This window comes from Erpetoichthys calabaricus, chromosome 4 (assembly GCF_900747795.2).
Source record: "Erpetoichthys calabaricus chromosome 4, fErpCal1.3, whole genome shotgun sequence".
In the NCBI taxonomy this organism is placed as follows: Eukaryota; Metazoa; Chordata; class Cladistia; order Polypteriformes; family Polypteridae; genus Erpetoichthys; species Erpetoichthys calabaricus.
In genome coordinates, this window is record NC_041397.2 from 111319194 (window position 1) to 111340209 (window position 21016).

A 21016-nucleotide genomic window follows, 5' to 3' on the forward strand; every position below is an offset into this window, starting at 1 on the left:
GTCCCGGAAGATGCCCCACTTAATTTGGGTGCCCAAAAAGTGATTGCACAAACATGCTTAATAAGATCAGCATCTTCCTGTTGAAAGAGTTGTCAGACTCGCAGAGCTCCTTGTCATTCCTGCGAGAATGATCTGGTAGTGGACGCTGACTTCTGTGAGTGACTTCAAATAAGTGCTGTGTTAACCGGAAGGGGCGGGATTTAACAGTCACAGGAAGTGACCTCAGTGGTCTTCAAACTGTTTCTGTTCTTCCACTATAGGAAAAAAAGTTAGAGGCGGTATCACACTCAAATCCTTCCCTGTATTAGCTTGGGAATATGCCTGTTAAATGCAGCATACAGTTGCATAAAAATTGACTAAAACAAATGAAAAATGCACTAGATTGTTAAAGTCAGAAACCATAAGCATTTAAAATGAGAAATCAGCCATACCTTGATAGAAAACATTAACAATCAGACTACTGTTCACAAAGCAGGAAAGCCTTCAAATACTTCTAAAATTGAGGGAGCTGCCTGGTCAGATGTATGCGGGTTAAAGCTGAGATCCCAGCAGTAAAATGCAGTTCAGATCTTTATGGACATACGGCTTTTATGTGTAGGAACTTATTGGTTATGATGTCCAAATAAAGGGGGCACAGTACAATTGTGTTTTATCTACAGTGGCAGAATGGTTTGTGCTATTGTGAAGACTGACACCTTTAGTCCAGCACACCCTGATTAAAGGCAGCTCACGTGGTAGCTATGCTTATTCATTTTATTATTAATTGAATTTGATGTTTGTGTTCAAGTATGTACATTTTGTTTTGGTTTTGTAATTTGTTGTTATTGCATTATACATAGGTAAAAGCACAGCAAAGGGTACTACGTAAGAATAAATTAAACTTCATCATATTTAAAGAACCACTGCTTTTCTGTGCCCGCTTGAGTCTAAAATTAGTGGGAGAGTTAGGCAGAAGGTTTTCTAGCAATTGTGACAATTGTGCAGGGAGAAATCAGGAAGCAACGTTTCACACATTTTAGTACAGTGACATGAATTCAACATGTCCTAGTCAGGCTCTAACGCTGTAAATGAAGAAGTCTAATCCCACTCTTATTTATGGGTCTGTCTCAAATCTATCATATAAGAAGGTTATCTTGTAGGTCCTGCCACACCACTGGGAGACAGACATTGGTCTGACAATAATATGTTCAGCAGGTAATTAAACTGTGGTAATGAGAACTGTAAATCTCGCTATCTTGGAATTCCCTCCAGCACTGATGCTGTGACCACTTTTATCAAAATATTTTATAAACCTCTTCTGCTCAGCAATGGCTTGAGGTCAGAGCAGAGTAATTCATCTGTTGGGAAGGCCAAGGTAAATACAGTAGTAAAATTTGCTAAGTCATTGGAAGATCATTTTTTGGATTTCACTTGCTTATCTCATCATCTGCAGTGATGAGAGTGTATGTTGGCACTGCCTTTGCATTCTCCATAAGTGAGGATCAGCAGGATTTAGCCAGGGTTAATAAAAGCTGTCTCTGGCTGGAGGCCTCATATCAATGTAGAAATCTTCTGGTTGATCCTCTACTAATGGGGGACTCATTGATGCAGGTTGATGTCAGTGAGAAGTACGCCTGACTTAGGTGAGATACAGGAGGCTATCTGGCCTTTAGCCAGCTAGCTTGCCTGTCCTAGGAACCCATATCTTTCATGAAGCACTTTTGTTTATGTGCAAGAGCAGATGCTCAAGTTTGGGGAGAATGTGGAACTGTCCTAGCAAAGCCTTAAACCCCCAACCGTTCATGAAAAACCATTCATAACCTTGTAAAATAATAATGAAAGATGTATTACTGTTTACATAGCATTTCTATCTTTTTTATGGAAGAAAAAAAGTGAAAAGCATCTGCACAGGGACTGGAAATTAAAGCAACATTCTGCTGAGCCCAGGACCACCACTTCAAACAATGGAACAAGCCAGTCTTATGCCGCCGCTTCATGGCATGGCGACGAGACGTGATCTTTTGAAAAGAGATCTTTGAGAGACAGAGAGACACTTTCACTTTCCGCGAGATGGGCAAGTCACGTCATACTTACAAGCTTTGGAATCAAGTCCTGTGATACACATGCAGAGCAGGTTAGAGATAATGGAAGTAGGAAAAGTCTCAAGAAAATGAGAGTAAAGCTCACATTAGTGCAAACAAATGAAAAATATTACTCAGTGAAATAACAGAACAGCGAAAAGAGATCAAATAGTGTTTGAGGATGTCTGGGGGAGAAGAGAGACAAGGCAGTGACTTTAAAATGTTTGAAGCGCCGCACGAAATACAGATCACGCGGCAAGCCAGCAGCTGATCGAGCAAAGAGGAGGTAAGAAAAACAACTGTTATTTGATTCCCATTGTATCACAGTTCAAGAGGGGTTTCGGAGGACCGGCCACGTCTCCTCAGGGAGCGTTCAGCCCCCCTCTTCACAATGGCACATAGCACTTGGTGGGAAGGGGGAGGAGTTGGCAAGTGAAGCAAGCAGGGGGCACATACAATGTATACATATATATACATATAATACATATATGTGTCTACAATGTTTATATATAATGTTTATATGTTTATGTGCAGTATATATATATATATATATATATATATATATATATATATATATATATATATATATATATATATATGCACACACACACACACACACTGTATATATATAATTATATATATTTTTTCTTATTGCTAGTTTATGGCCATTTGTTGTATTTTGGTAGTAGTTATCATTCTGTCAGTGTCGTTTGTCTTAGGAATGGTGGTGGTGTGGTTAGCACCGCTTCCTCACAGCTCAGGTCACGTTTTTGGCAACAATAATAAGTACAGCATAGTTGGCAAATGCTTTGCTAGCTCTCATGGACAATTAAAACACCATTGCATCATTATAAGCCACTCAAAACCATTACAGTTCCTCCTTTCTCTTTGTCATCAACACATTTCTCAGAGTTCGGCAAATTTCCCAAACACTTCGGTGATTTTGCTAAACACGCAGCAAACTCCGCCAGGATTTCTAATTACTAATAATCAACTTTATAGCCTTACCTTACAACTTCTGTCTTCCTTACCTGAAAAATTTCAGAATCTATATACCATGGGGTGATCCAGAAATTTCCAGAATCAGTCAGTAGCGCTAGAGTAGGGTGTAGTTATTGAATATAGTTACAGTATATAGACAGATAGATAGATCTTTATTTGTCCCAAGTGGGAAATTTGGCTTTTACAGAATCTCTTTAAATAAATAAATAAGTACATAAATAGGTAAATAAACAAACAAATAAATACATACATACATAACACACATACATAAATAAATAAACACTTTGGTCTTAATACTCATCAGAATGATTTAAAGCAAGAGAATAATAATAGTAGTGGAGCACAAAAATCAATCCAGTAAAACAGACACACTTCGGGACTCAAGTTGAGGTTCATTCCAGTTTTGAAATGTAATTAAACTAAACCATTGTTGAGAAATTAATCCCCCAAGAAAATTAAAAAGAAAGAAAAAGTTCTGACTTGGCTGTCAAAATCACAATGAGGCATTATGTAGACATATTGCTGTTGGCGTGAAGGAGCCCCAGTTTGCTTTTCTTGGCACACTTCTGCTGAATGATTCATTGGTGGAAAGTACTGTGTTAGTGTGTCAGAGAGAGGATGTGCACTTGGTGTTTAGAGCTGAATCAATCAAAGCATGATTCTTCATTCTACAGATTTCTACTCTCTCTCTCTGTATATATATATATATATATATATATATATATATATAGTCCTGCGGTGGGTTGGCACCCTGCCCAGGATTGGTTCCTGCCTTGTGCCCTGTGTTGGCTGGGATTGGCTCCAGCACACCCCCGTGACCCTGTGTTCGGATCCAGCGGGTTGGAAAATGGATGGATGGATATATATATATATATATATATATATATATATATATATATATATCTATATATAAAATCCTAAGCCTAAAAGTGCAACGATTTTGTGCAATGATTTTATGTGACTTTTTTTGTAATGCTTTAAATCGGGCTTATTTTAAAACCTACATATATATGTTTGGTATCATTATTTCCAGACTTTATCGAACTTTAATGTTATGTTGTTAGATTTTCAGATTCTTATTCCATTTTTAAATTATAAACTAAAAAATATCAAGAACTCACGTCCCCCGAGACGAGACTTTGTGCCAAGAGATTTAACCATACCCGGGGGCAGAAATTAAAGACAAAGAGTAGATGACAAAGACAGCTGCTGTACAGGCTTTTAAATGTTTGAAGCAGCGCGTGAGATGCAAATCATGCAGCAGCAAGCCAGCAGCTGATCGAGCAAAGAGGAGGTAAAAAAAACTGTATTTGTTTCCCATTGTATCTCCGTTTAAGATGAGGTTTCGGAGAAGCGACCGCCTCTCCTTGGGGTGCGTTCAGCCCCCCTCTTCACAACACAATTGGCAGGGATGCGAAGTGGTGGGCGCGTAGCACAGGCCAGGGGGGTTGGCGAGTGAAGCGAGCAGGGGAAATGCCCCCTACTATAGTAATACAAAAGACCACCATTACAATAGGTTCTGTACTAGTGTGTATTACCCAAAACTTTATAAAACCAGTGCAAATGTTTGTGATACGCCATCTGTTGGAATGAGAGACATATAGCAACCAGACAGACACACAGACAGATCTTTTTATTAAGTTGAATTAGACTGGCATTATGAGACTTTTTTGGAATCCTAGATATGGCATTGAGTCAGATAAGACATGTAAAATGCATTTTTCCTGGAATGTGAAAAGTTTGCATTGATGCTATGGAGCACCCTTCTTAACAGGCAGAATAGGTCAGTGAATTGCATTAGCAGAAGTCTGGTTTCAGCAAGGATTTTAGTGCCCCTTCAGTTCACACCACCCAGTCCACGGTTTGAAAATTGTCTATCAAAATAATGAAATGCTTCTAAGTTAATGGTATTTTCAAAACTGATCTCTTAGATTTCATTTTGTGGGGAGGTTGCAGACATCTTGGCCAAGGCGTAGCACTTCTCAGTTATTAAAGTTCACTAAATGGACTGTAGTATGAAAAGGAGACACACTTTCATTATTTCCTTAAGCTTGTAACTGGGCGTCAGCATACTGCATGACTTGAATCTCAATGTGGCCGGCATCTGTAATATATATTGAGATGCATCTTATCCTGCAGACTCAGTATGTCTGTGTTTGTTGTCATCATTGTCTTCAGGGTGATGTTTATTTTTTAAATTAATTTCCCCATCCAGCATATTCATTAATTCTTTAACTGCCAAGAAAATGCCACTTCAGTTGCAGCTTGAAATATTCTGAAATTTTGTCAAGTGTGCCTTGGTTTCATTAGCTTATGAGGTGCTCAGACTATAATGCAGATAATATTGTCTACAACACATAATTGTTACCAGGGAAAAGAGGGGGAAACCGTTTTATTGATGTTACTCAAGAAAATACCTCTGACAGTTGGTAATCATGGGATGATGACAAAAGTGGAGACCTAGAAAGATTCAGCATTCAGACAAAAGCAACTAAACAGTTTGAAATAAAAACACATAATCATGCAATTTAAATGTATGGGCTAATACCTCAATGTGATTTGTAGCCACAGGAGCAATGCATTAAATCAAATCTCACATCTATCAATCTGATCTCCTTGGTAGAAAAATAAAGCATTATTAGTTTTGTAATGGAGTATTCAATGACAGTGTGCAGCAAAGAAAAAAAAATCTAAAATGTGAAAGATAAGACACTCAAATGGGGATTACCATTCAAACTCTTTCCAGCTAGAATGTAAGTGATTTAACGGCAAACAAACAGAGTCCCAATCAGTTGTAATGGTGTTTTATTCTCCTTGTTGCACTGCTGATTACTTCTGGATGCTTTAATCTAGCGTTGACAGCATTCATTTCTTGTGTGGACTTTTCAGACTGCTGGCTTAAGTCTAGCCTACATGTGGAATATCAGCCTTTCATTATTTGGAAAATACAAATGATTGGTTTAGCTGCTTATAATAATTGTTGGTAGCAGTGTGAAATAGAGAAATTAAAAAGAAGAAGGGACAAATGAATATTTAAAACCTTACCTACCATAGCTAGGTAGAGTGACTTATGTCCAGTCTGCCAAGTAAATATCACACAGAGTATTTTTAAAGTTGGCTTTTAATATAGAAGGTACTAAAATATAGATAAGATTTTCTGTGTAAAATTAACATTCATAAAAAAGTAAATAAATCCATCAAGTCACTGATTTTCTGGACCTGATTATTCTAATTCTGGGTTATGATCAATGAAAGACTGTGGTAGTAGCATTGGATACAAGGAAGTAACCAACACAGAATGTGGCATCAGCCCATTACAGGACACACTCACTGATAATGGGCCAATTTAGAATCCACAGACAATCTTTGGGATGGACGGAGAAATTGGAGTACCCTGTAAAAAAAACTGACTATAACAAGGACTGAATTTAAGTCCTGTCTACTAATAGAAGAAATATAGAATTTTATAGGAGAGCTAAGTTCCTTTCTTTGTTTGTTTCATCCTTCAAGCAGTCTCTGTAAAAAGAAGATATCCTGCAACTAGCACTCAGACAATTACTTGTACAACATTAACACTAGAATTACCAAAGCCAACAAAAAAAATCAGGCCCACCTTAAATCCCTTCGCACCTCTCCGTCAGCGTCTTTTGTCTTGTAAATGTGTCAATCAAGACAAGCAGCAAGCAGCCTGCTGTACCACACCCCCACATTTGATTTGTGTCTGTAACAGCCGGTGTAAATTGTACTTGTAAAAGTTTTTTTTTCACTTTTATTCTCTCAGTCCCAATCACGATACAACACCCCCCCCCCCCCCCCTGCCCCAGATCTGACGCTGTTAGTTTTTATTTGAAACTGGGAATAACTGTAGATGTGAGTGGTGTTTTGAGACAATGGAACTGGAAATTCTCTGATCTGGATGGATAAAAGCTGACACACAAACGCTGCTGTATCATGCCTTTCGCGTATGTCATTGTCACTTGAATTTTTTTTTATTTAGTTTTATTGAGTGTTCCTGGTCACGCTGAATTAGAATACACCTTATGGTCCATGATGTCAAAGCTGCACTGACAAAAAACAGAGACATAGATATATATGATATTTGGAATAATTCATTATATGACCTGTATAGTATATTTCAGAAAACACTGTGGCACTGATGCAACATTATTCATATTATTCATATTCATTCACATGCCTTCTTGCGGTTGTAATCAGTGACTGTGTTTTTTTTTTCCTATCTTGCCCAGTCTCCACATTGCTGTATGGTGCTGTTTCTTTTGTACTCCTGGACATGCAGAGGAAAGAATAGTACAGAGAGGTCAGTTCCACGCTATATGCAATCATTAGATTCAAATGTTAACAGTTCACACACACCCAAGGACCATCCTTTCTACATTTATGACATGTGTACCTATTGCAATGTACACACTTCTCTCTATGCTGTGGTTCCTATTACATTAAAGGGGTACCTGACGCTCACTGAGTTTGCTTTCCTGGGGGAAGCGGCGGTCTTGGAACAGAAGCTTGTCGATGTTGCATCCTCTTTTTCTTTTTCCATCACCTTTTCTTGTAAGAAGCGACGACGAAGTTCCTCTGTAAGGTGATCAAAGAACACTCTTCTTTTCTCAGTGGAACCGTGCATGGCTTGTATAGTACATGTGCGTTGATTGCCGCCAGGTTGTACGTTGTTGCATGTTGTAGCACATAGCAACCGGCCACCCACGTGCTCCTGCTCACACTGAATAAGCTTACATCTTCTGGTGCATGATGTCAAAGCAGCACAGGGGAAAAAAAAGAAAGAGACAAATATATGTGACATTTTGAAGAAATCATTTGATGACCTGATCTATTATTTCCCCTCTAAAACTCCAGCACTTCACTCCAAGATAATCAAGGCTTGAACTGGGAGAACTTCTTGTCCTTTCTGTGGTGGTGGGGGGATGGTATAGCAGGCTGCTTGCTGCTTGTGCTTATCGAAACATTTACAAGACAAAAGACGCTGACAGAGAGGTGCAAAGGGATTTAAGGTGGGCCGGATTTATGAGTTTTTCGTAAGCTTTGGTAATTCTAGTGTTAAAAAAGACTGTACTGTATAGCCCACATGCTTGTAACCTTCTGAACTGCCTGCTTATGAATATGGTGAAACATAAAGGAGGAACCACTGACCACATCATAACTACAGTAAATCACATCAGACAATTCCTTAATGTGCTTTTACACTAATGCAAATGTTCACTGGTTGTTTATAGACCCTCTACACATTTTGTGGACCCTAATTTTTACCTTTCAAAAACTTGTTCCATACCATGTTTATATGCCTAAGCACAATTATATACTGATTTCTATCTCTCTAACAGTGTGGTTTTGTTATGGAGTCACACCACACTCCATCCCAATCTGGAGATTTGCACAATGAGAACTACCAGCTTAAAGGAGTTGCTTCTGAGGGCCTTTGCTATCCAGACATTGTGGTTTTGCAGCTGGATAATGATAAGAGTTCCCTCCCAAGCAAGATAAGTTGAGGCCTCCAAAAATTAACATAGAGAGCAGGCCAGGATCAGCACTTATCTGTCCAGCTCTAGCTTCCTTCAAAACTTAAATACAAACTGCTGGCTTTAGCCGGAGTAGGCCCCAAAAATGGGGAATTGGAAAATAACCACAAATTTTTCAAAATCAGGACAAACGATGTCCATAAACCTTTGGATTGTATGAACAGGGCAAACAAAGAATCTTTGTAAATTAATGATTTATTTAACCAAAATAAAACAACATAAGGCAAAGCACAACAGAGCAAAAAGAGGTACAAAAGTAGCTGCCTAAAAGGCAATCCTAAATTAACCAATCCTAAAACTAAGTCCAGAAATCATCCATCCATCCATCCATTATCCAACCCGCTATATCCCAACTACAGGGTCTGCTGGAGCCAATCCCAGCCAACACAGGGCGTAAGGCAGGAAACAAACCCAGGGCAGGGTGCCAGCCCACTGCAGGGCAAGTCCAGAAAATTGAAACCTGTAAATGAAAGCAAAAAATCACAAAAATCAGATAATCCACCAAGAACAGCTTCTTCTTTCTTCTTCTTCTTTCGGCTGCTTCAGTTAGGGGTTGCCACAGGGGATCATCTTCTTCCATATCGTCCTGTCTTCTGGATCTTGCTCTGTTATACCCACTACCTGCATGTCCTCTCTCAGCACATCCATAAACCTTATCTTAGGCCTTCCTCTTTTTCTCTTCCCTGGCAGCTCTGTCCTTGGCATCCTTCTCCCAATATACTCAGCATGTCCAAACCAATGCAATCTCACCTCTCTGATTTTGTCTCCCAACTGTCCAACCTGAGATGACACTCTAATGTACTCATTTCTAATCCTGTCCATCCTCGTCACACCCAGTGCAAATCTTAACATCTTTAACTCTGCCACCTCTAGTTCTGTCTCCTGCTTTCTGGTCATTGCCATACTCAATAATCAAAGACAAATGATTCTTAAATGTGCACTTATATAGACAGAGAGTGGGCCCAGGACTGGTAACGTCAAAGTCATCCTGCCTCTTGGGTTTCCATCCACAAAGAACCCAGAATATATGAACATTTAACGAAAAAGTATACAATTGTAACAGAAAATGCATAACAATAAAACAGACACAACAAAAACAGGAGTTAAATACATAACCACAATACCAAAACATAACCACAGTGCAAGGGTCCATATTGGGATGGTTTATAGGATGATTCCACAACAGAAAGTTTGACGTAGTCAGTAAGATTTGCAATATGGACCAGTTGAATGTAGTGGCAGCCCTTCCAAAAAAGACAAAAGCTGAGTGCAAGAGTTTGGCCGATGCTACCAGAAATTGCTCCACATGCAGGGCTAAGAGGCATCCCCTGTGCTCACAAGTGGATGAGTTCTCTTATTGCTCATGGCATAAAGAAGTTTCTTCTGAGGAACTTTGTAATCCAAATGTTAAAGGTTAATGGATGGCCAAATGCAGTTACCAACGTGCAAATGTCCAAATTGGGATGGATCGTGGTATGATTCCACAGTAAAACCCTTGGCGTAGTCGGCAGCATTTGCACTATAGATAGGTGGGTGGAGTGCACTGGCAGTGCTACACAAAAGGTGGAGACTGAGTGAGAGAGCATAGCCGACATCACCAGGAAGTGTTCCGCTTGCAGTGCTTACAGCCAGTCCCTGTGTGCATGAACACAGGTGTTCTTCTATTGCCCGTGGTGTGAAGGATTTCATTTGATGGCCTCTGTAATGCAGACATCAGAAATATGCACCACAGTTCAAATGTCCAGATTGGGACAAATTGTGATTTGATTCCATGACAAAATAGTTTGTTTGTTGTATGATTTTAAAGTAACTAAAGAAGGAGAGACAGAAAAGGTTGAATTAGATTGATTCTGTGAAACCCTAGAACTGCATGTTATTAAAAAAATATATCTGTGAAAAGCTATTTTGGGAAGAGTGTTCAAAAGGTGCAAATGCATTATCAATGTATAACTCTCTGAAGGTCTCAATGCCATCTGCTTTGTTTTTTTGTTTTTTTAAAACTCAATATTTTATTCCTGGAGAAGATATATGGTTGGTTTGTTATTGATTGACAGTAACACTTCTGACTTAAGATATCATCTTAACTCACACTAAAATCTCAATTTGTTGGACATTGGCTGGGTTTGTTGTAATTCACAGATGTGGATATAAACAGAAGAAAATACAGAGAGAAGGAGTTATTAGATTTCCTTTCTGTCTCAAATGATGCTGGTATAACCTAACAGGTGTTTGATTCATTCCATAGTATAAGAATCTGAACAATTGCTTTCCAGTAATAAAGCTGAAAATAAGGCAAGCCAGGATGTCTAACCTGCTTTAGAGAAGTAATTTATTCAACTGAGTCAGTGCATTGTCTGAATGAATATACTGTAGGTATGGCTGTTTCCAGGTTCATAACTCGAGAATGTATTATTTTAGGGGTACAGGTACCATTTTATATTATGTCTACTATTATAGTGTACATGTGCTGCATGGAGCGACAGTATAAGTGCACAGAATTACCACATACAGTGCATCCGGAAAGTATTCACAGATCATTACTTTTTCCACATTTTGTTATGTTACAGCCTTATTCCAAAATGGATTAAATTCATTTTTTCCTCAGAATTCTACACACAACACCCCATAATGAAAACATGAAAAAAGTTTACTTGAGGTTTTTGCAAATTTATTAAAAATAAAAAAACTGAGAAATCCCATGTACATAAGTATTCACAGCCTTTGCTCAATACTTTGTCGATGCACTTTTGGCAGCAATTACAGCCTCAAGTCTTGTTGAATATGATGCCACAAGCTTGGCACACCTATCCTTGGCCAGTTTCGCCCATTCCTCTTTGCAGCACCTCTCAAGCTCCATCAGAATGGATGGGAAGCATCGGTGCAAAGCCATTTTAAGATCTCTCCAGAGATGTTCAATCGGATTCAAGTCTGGGCTCTGGCTGAGCCACTCAAGGACATTCACAGAGTTGTCCTGAAGCCACTCCTTTGATATCTTGGCTGTGTGCTTAGGGTCGTTGTCCTGCTGAAAGATGAACCGTTGCCCCAGTCTGAGGTCAAGAGCGCTCTGGAGCAGGTTTTCATCCAGTATGTCTCTGTACATTGCTGCAGTCATCTTTTCCTATATCCTGACTAGTCTCCCAGTCCTTGCCGCTGAAAAACATCCCCACAGCATGATGCTGCCACCACCATGCTTCACTGTAGGGATGGTATTGGCCTGGTGATGAGCGGTGCCTGGTTTCCTCCAAACATGATGCCTGGCATTCACACCAAAGAGTTCAATCTTTGTCTCATCAGACCAGAGAATTTTCTTTCTCATGGTCTGAGAGTCCTTCAGGTGCCTTTTGGCAAACTCCAGGCGGGCTGCCATGTGCCTTTTACTAAGGAGTGGCTTCCGTCTGGCCACTCTACCATACAGGCCTGATTGGTGGATTGCTGCAGAGATGTTTGTCCTTCTGGAAGGTTCTCCTCTCTCCACAGAGAACCTCTGGAGCTCTGACAGAGTGACCATCGGGTTCTTGGTCACCTCCCTGACTAAGGCCCTTCTCCCCCGATAGCTCAGTTTAGATGGTCGGCCAGCTCTAGGAAGAGTCCTGGTGGTTTCAACCTTCCACTTACAGATGATGGAGGCTACAGTGCTCATTGGGATCTTCAAAGCAGCAGAAATTTTTCTGTAACCTTCCCCAGATTTGTGCCTTGAGACAATCCTGTCTCAGAGGTCTACAGACAATTCCTTTGACTTCATGCTTGGTTTGTGCTCTGACATGAACTGTCAACTGTGGGACCTTATATAGACAGGTGTGTGCCTTTCCAAATCATGTCCAGTCAACTGAATTTACCACAGGTGGACTCCAATTAAGCTGCAGAAACATCTCAAGGATGATCAGGGGAAACAGGATGCACCTGAGCTCAATTTTGAGCTTCATGGCAAAGGCTGTGAATACTTATGTACATGTGCTTTCTCAATTTTTTTATTTTTAAAAAATTTGCAAAAACCTCAAGTAAACATTTTTCATGTTGTCATTATGGGGTATTGTGTGTAGAATTCTGAGGAAAAAAATGAATTTAATCCATTTTGGAATAAGGCTGTAACATAACAAAATGTGGAAAAAGTGATGCGCTGTGAATACTTTCCGGATGAACTGTATTTACAGTGTAGTAGCAGAATAGGGAAGCACTGTCGCTGCCTCACTGCTGCATGGACCTGGGTTAAATTCCCAAGTGAGCCCAATGTCTGTGTAGTGTCTGCATGGTATTTCTATTGCCTTTTGGGGTTTCTGTGGGAACTGTGATGTCTTAGAAGACACAAATATCCACATTAGGCTAATTAACATATGAGTGTCTCCTGTGGGAAAAGGCTACAGGGTTTGCTTCTGTCATGCAATTCACCCTATGGGAATAGACACTAGCTTCATACAACCCTTATGTAAAAACTGATTGGTTGATGAATTGTTACCGTCATGACACCAACAACCCTTTATATGTAATTTTAAAAAAAAAAAATTCTTCTCTAATCACTCCCATTTTTGAATGTATGTGTGATAGAAAAGCATCAAAGAAATTTCACAAAACAATCTGTGCCTGATGTATTTTTAAAAGTGTGCATATAAATCTAAGAGAAAACTTCCCACAGCTGACAATTCTTTTGTCCAATTTATCAATCATACAATAAAAGTTAAAAAGTAGTTTCAAAACAACTATTTGTCACAATGAATGGATAGTGCTAATTCAGCAAAAGTTAAACCATTTTTCTGCCAGAGATTCTTATCACAGCTAAGCTTCCCCATGGGGAAAGATTTCAGCTCTCTGCATAGATTTTACCATAGACATGGAGACAGTACAATGTGCTGATGCCTGCAGAACAAAAGTAGTGTTAAAGTGAAACAATTCACTTCAGAAGAATTTCATAGAAATGCCCTTCAAACCTGAAAATCTGAAGTGAATTGATGAAGGACAACTGCATTTACTAATTTGATTAACATTCCTGTTGGGAATTCTTACCAGTTAATCTGTTGCTATTAGTATGAAAATAATTTACTTCTCATTTTCAAAATGTGCATTAATAAAACATTTTTAATTATAGTAACAAATTACAAGTACATTTTAAAGGCATCTACTCCAGGAATTATTCAACTGACACCTTCTTGGTAGTTTACTCATAATGTCCTAATCAAAGGGAAATTCTTGTGCCTAATCTTGTTTTTGATTTGTCTGACGAAATGAAGGGTTTAATTGCAATGAACTTTCGATTAGAATGCTAAGATATTTGTTAATCAGCTGCTATTTCGTTTTTCAGGAACATCCAAAAAGTCAAAACTTAGATGGAGCAATGAAATCTGTGAATTATACAATATGGTTTGAATATAACATCTGGAAAACCAAGATCCTCCACCAAGATCCTCCACCAGCTAAGTGATCCCCATCCCTGGAGAAATGTTGAATTGTTACGCCAGTTTTCATACCTTGTTAGATAACTGTTGTAAAAATCAACCTTTGATTAAGAAGCTCAATTTCAGAATCAACTGTGACAACATCTCAACTGCTGACCATATGACAGTATTCAAGCTAACAGTCTGTAAGACTGGACTATGGTTTCCTATGTTAGGTATGACATTAAGGTTTGGAAACATGCTTAACAAGAATGTTTCAATTTTTGTGATTTTGGATTCATTTTGAATATGTTGATTATATTTCATGTTATATTTTTATGTTATAACACCATTTTGTTTCCCATTTTCAGCACCCCATTTTGTCCTGTTTGTTGAGAGTAACAATAATTTTTGCTACTACATAACTTCAGAAAGTCGCAGAATGTAACGTCATTGGGGTTCCACTATATAAAATGGCAACAGGCTCAAAACTTTCTGCAAGGGCTAGCTTTGTTAAATGATTTTTTTATTTAAAGACTTCTACTAGAGAATTTTGAGTTTGAGTTTAATTTGTGTATGGGGTTCTGTCTCACAATTGTTTGCTTTCTGGTTTTGACTCCGGGCTTGTTCACAATTAATGATTGAATCTCCAAGGGTCAAATTTATAAAAGTTGCAAACACACATAAAAGAGGTCTGAAATGTACATACACAACTTTACACATGAAAGTAGTTTTATAAAAGAAAACCTGACTGGGGAACTGTGTATATTTACTGCAACTCTGACCTGCCCATATGCAACATTTAGGCGAAACCAGGAAATGACGACACCCTTGATCAAGTGGGGAAACCAGCTAATTGACGACTCACACTCACAATAATTCATATCACAGAGGAGTTATTAGACAGAACCGTTGATTTGACAAACATATTATACCTTAAAAGTGATGAATATGATGTGCAATATGGTATTTGCACTGAAGAACATTTTTGGTTTTTCATCAGTTTATACAGCCTACCTGTTTTCGCTTCTAAGGGAACTGGCCGAAGGTCAGCTATATCTCGGCCAAGCTTTGCTCCATCATGCCTGCCGTGTAGGAAGCCAATAACTGACCAGCAAGGCACTAAATTGAGTTTTTGTACATACATTAAACATATGTTTGCCAACATAATAAAGCAATTTGCATCAGTGTTTTGTTCTCCTAACATAATATTTCAATAAGGGCATCTAGCAAGAATCAAGCTCCTTTTGTTAATTGTAAGAAGTGACATTCCATTTATGCACAAGTCATTTATGATGCCAAGATAACATTTAACAAAAACCATGGCTTGGTGTCCTGGGTCAACCCATGGTTCAGTTATTTTGAGGCAAAGTAACTTTGACAGACGTGATGGTACTGTATGTGGTGGCTGGCTTCTTGGTAAGATAAGCAGCTGACCCTTAACTTTATCATATGTTCTGTACTACTCATTGTAACAGCGATCGTGTCATTACATGTGTCAGGTCATAGTGGCCACCTGCTAAGATGCTGGTGCTTTATGCCTTTCCCTGATCCTGCTTTTCAGTGCCATGCTGAGCGCACCATAGATGCGGGGGGTGATGTCTCAATGCACTTTTTTTTTGTTCAATTTTTATTGATTCATATTTAACATACACATAAAGAAAGTTAATTGAAAAAGGGAAAAACTGTAAAACCAAACAGCACCCAGTACCCACGTGCCCTTAACACAGATCAGTGTCACAAATAAAAGAAAATGGATGAACTAGGAAGATAAAAGCAAGACTGAAGAGAATGAAACATCAATGTCAAACAGATCACCCAGAAGGCTGACTCCCTGGTGCTGCCAGAGAGGAAAACTGCATGACTTGCCACCAATGGACAGGCCAGCGATTTGAAAGATGGATTGATGTGTCATGTGGGAGGCATGCTAGCGCCTTACACCTTTCCCTGACCCCCACAATTCAAAGCCATGCTAAATGCAGGGGGGGTCTCTCAGTGTGTCAGGAGGGAAGCTGCTCTACAAGCCAATGAAGATCTGCAGCGTCTTTATGGAGCATTTATGAGGTTGATTAGCATGGTCCATATGTGGTTGTTTCAGGGTGGCAACACAGAGCAGGGTTCAAGGCATGCTCACAAGTACTCATTTACCAAATGATTGTGATTTAAAAAGGTAAATTGCATACAAATACAGTGTATACGTACTCACAGCAGGTTTTATAAATTAGATTTTTTTGCTGTGTTCATTTTCCTGTTTATTGGCATACACTTATTTTAACACTCAAATCCACACAATTTTTTTTTATAAATGAGACCCCTGGTCCTTTTCTTTTCTGCTGTGACCTGCTAAATTTTTTCATCCTATCACCTTAAACACCCTTCAGAGATTTCATCACCATTGTCTTTGGCAGATAAGCCATAGATAATGTGGGAATTGCTGCCCCAATTCCACTTTCCTAACTGAGACAAAAACAACCAAGATTGAAGCTGAAATTAACAAAAAAAAAAAAAGAAGGAGAACCCAAATTTATAAAAAGTTACTTTAAATGAAATCTCCTATTCTTACTTAGTCCAAGATCTGCCAGTCTGAGGAGCAATAAATAACCTCGTCGAGTTCCAAGTGACTGCAGAGAAAAACAGCAATTGAGCTCAAGAACTGCTGGAAACAAGGATAATGAGAATTAATATGTTTCAAGTTTTTGTCAGATCAAGCCAATTTTATTTCATATAGTTCTGTTAACAAAATTGTCCTATACTTCTTCTTCTATGTGTTTCGGCTGTTCCCGTTAGGGGTTGCCACAGCGGATCATCTTCTTCCATATCTCTCTGTCCCCTGCATCTTGTTCTGTTACACTCATCACCTGCATGTTCTCTCTCACCATATCCATAAACCTTCTCTTAGGCCTTCCTCTTTTTCTCTTGCCTGGCAGCTCTATCCTTAGCATCCTTCTCCCAATATACCCAGCATCTCTCCTCTGCACATGTCCAAACCAATGCAATCTCGCCTCTCTGACTTTGTCTCCCAACTGTTCAACTTGAGCTGACCCTCTAATGTACTCATTTCTAATCCTATCCATCCTATACTAATTTTACAAAATATCAATGTAAGTATTAAAATATGATGCATTGTCGATTTCTATACTGTATATGCTCTGTCAGAATCCTCTGAAAATTATATATTTTTAAATAGTGTAGTATATAAAAACAGTAGTCTGTACTGCATGGGAACTGAAGCACACTTCTAAAAATAAAAATCATTTTGTTCACAACCTGTTTCAATACATTGAGATGCATGGCTGTATGAAGAGAATGGTCTCCAGATACTGTACCTACAATTTTAATTTTAAAGTGACAAAATCTATTATTTTATTAAATGTATAGAATAAAAGAAAATTGTTTAAAGCATGTATTCCTTGAAGATAATCAAGAGACTTACTCATTCATCTCTTGAACCCTTTGATTGAAAAAGCAAGTGTGATTACAGATTGTTTCATTGCTTTAATTAGAATCTTGGCTGAAATAACAACAAGTAGTCTCTGTTAGGCAACACAAACCAAGTATGACACTCCAAAAGGAAAGTACATTTAACAATATTTCCAAAACACTACACAATAAGGGTCTTTGCAGAGAATGTAAAGCATTTTGTTCACACACAGTACCAGTCCTTATGTAGTGGATCTGGGGTTTTAATCCTTGTTAGTGAATTTTTGGCCACTTCAAATTTATTTAACTTGATTTACTAGTCTTCAGAAATGTGGTATTATTACTGTGATGTCACATTGATCCTATTTTGGATCCTTTTTTTTCCCACAGGCACCACCATTTTGTGGTTATTTTACATAGCCACAGCCATTTTGTTTTAGGCTGCAAAACTCCCTGTTGTTATGATCCTTGCCACAATGAATCACAAAAGAAGAGTATGTTTGGCCTTACTGGATAGGCCTCACCCAGGGATTCTAGCCCCAAACTCAAATGGCAGGCCTCCTGCCTGAAACCCTCTGGTCTAAGGACAAATAAAAACAAAGTTTCTTTAAAAAAATGTGCAAGAAGGCAATGAAGAACAAAATTAACAAAAAATAAGTTTTGCTCCAAAAGGCAAAAATGTAAAACAATCAAACCCAAATATTCATTGTACCTTACACAGTCGCAGTTACTCTCTTTTTGTAAACAGCTAGGGCAGTCCCCCAGCGGCATCACTGAGTGGCCCTACCTCCCCGGGAATCACAGAAGTTAGGGCAGACAACATAGAATATGAATACTGTACAAAGACACTTAATACAAAATTGAATAACACCATATTAACAAAAATTTTAATATTATATTAATACAAAGACAAAGCCACCAACAGAATTAATAACATAATATGAAAAGTATACTTAAATAACAAAAAGAATAAATAAACAAAAAAAATAAACTGGCTGTACCATATAATGTGATGTCAGCCATATGATTGCCAGCATTGTATGTGTGAAGTCATCGCCTGCTCCTTATAAAAGATGCCAATGTGATAACAAAGTTATACAAATATTGGACTTGCTTCAAAATCATGTCATCTTTCTTTAGTAATAATTACTAACAAACAAAAATTAGGTCATGTAAGTCAAGTCTAGTTAGTGTTTCTGGTGTTGTTGCTCATCTTGACCATATAATAGTGCACTCTCTGTTCTTCTGTTATCTTTTGGTTGTATCCTCTGTTTGTTCGTTGAGATCACAACACCCTAAGTGTCCCACCACTTGAGTCCCATATCAGTGATGTACAACAACACAACAAAATGGGTGAAAAGAGGGGCAGCATTGGACTCTGGAGCAATACCACATTTTATCCTTTGTGTAAATAGAAGTAGGTGTGTTTGTTTGTTGGCTTTGAAACAGTCACATTTATCTGCAACAATACTTTACATCGACAGTGTGCTTTTTCATTATACTTGTGTTCTTTTTTGTTTAAACATGTTTCCTTGCTAATTCATGATGTTAGATGTAGTGAAGAGGTTATAAGTGAAGGGCAACAATAAATCTCTATTGGAAATTTAAATGGAATGAGGAGGTTTTTTAATTCAAGGTTCACCGTCCAAGTGAGGGACAGAGAGAAAGAGAGAATGTGGTGCCTTAGGTCCAGGAGCAGCAGGTGAAGTGTGGGGTCACTGTGCCAAATGGATGAATAATTACCGATCAATGGAGATACGCACATCAGATGAGTCAAGTGAGACTCACACATGAGGCCCTGTTACGACAATAAACTGGTAGGAACGTTTTGTTTATTCTCTTTGAGGCTGTTAAATTTATTGCTATTCTTCATTATTTTTCTGCATTTTGCCAGCATTAGGATAATTTATAATTTATCACTGAAGTTATGAGATCTGGATAAAGGTTTACTGTTGTTTGTTGTAAATGGCATGTTAGTGTTTATTGTCTTTGTGTGGCCTTGCTGTGGCACATGTTTTCCCTCTGTGGTGTAAAAAAAAAAATTTCCCCCTTGCAATATATTCATTATTGGTGTCTTTAATATTATTGTGACTGTCTTAGTTATTGGAGTGGGGTACTAACTGGCCTAGTTTTATATAAGCATAGTTGCTTAGGAGTAATTACACAGATCTTAGGGAAACTAAGAGTTAGCAGGTTTGGGGTCCACAATACAGCATAACGATTGCTTCATTGCAAAATCACAAAGAAAATTTGCACATCTTTTTTGTGACACAGTAGGTTGCTTCAAATATCAAAATCAATTGGTAGTTCTTCCTTATCAGTACTCTAAGTCACAAGCCACACTGACCCTCACTTCAATTTGAGAATATCTTTCAACTGCTAACATACAAACAGGTTGAAAATTCTAATCATACTGCTTTGTATGCTTCTGCTCTGCTTTGCAGGTATGATCTGACATATTCCATGGATATGAGAATTGTGAAATACTTCAAATAGCTCATTTAAAATTTACTTTACAAATTTAGTGTCCCTTAAAGACACAGACCCCTGATCAAATCAATTCTTTAGCAAATTTCTCAAATCTGAAAAGCTAATTAAAATTGAAAGGTACTGGTGCGAAGAACAATATATATTGTATGCAGCAGAGCCTAAGATAATTTAGCAATTCAACTATCCTACAGTGTCATCAGAATGTGGAAACACTGCAAAACTCTATAGTTAGCAAGCTGAAAACAGGGAACTTAAGGTGAAAAAAGAACATTTACCACACAGTACTGGAGATCTCATAACACACCCTTCAGTGATGAATTGGTCCAAATCAAATAATACCAAGTATAGAAGTTTCTCAATAAGATGCAACTTTGACAGAGATAGCAGACTCTGAAACTAACACATTAACATAATACAAGGCTAGAAGAAACTTGGCAGAAAAGTAAAAAAACATTCAGAATGGAGAGAAAGAGAAAAAGAGAGAAACTGCTTCTTGACGGAAATCAACAGTATGAATGTTTCTTTCAAATGGTACAAGCCAGTGAAAGAATTGGTTCTCATTTTCTACAGTCTTATTGTTGGAATCAGGTATGTTCTTGGCAGCACCAAATAAGCTGTGGAAGAATACCACAAATAGGGATTTTTCAGAGTGGGGAAGCCCTAAAAATGAATGTAATGATTAAGAGATTTACATTCTTAAGAAATCTAGGAAGCTTAATAGTTTTGCCATTTATTTAAGTTCCTAACTTTATTTTGTTGTTTTCTCATTGATTCATTTTTTTCTGTGTAGTTTGCTTTCTTAAGTGTATCCTAATAATTGTGAAAACCTACATGTAGAGTAGACATGCTGGCAAACAACACAAAAAGGGTTGGCACTGCAGAAATTTTAAAACTGGGTTTATCCATCTTAATAAAAGGATAAATGTCCGTATGAAAGACTCACATATAGAATAGGTTCAGTAATTTTTGAAGTCAAAATATTTATTATTATTAACAGGAGCCACAAAATAAATGAACATATTACATCATGTGGATCTGTAATGATTTAATAATAAAATCTAAGACTTTTGGATGTAAGACTCCCTTACTCATTAAATCTATTCCTTTTAAAATTATTAGATCCTGT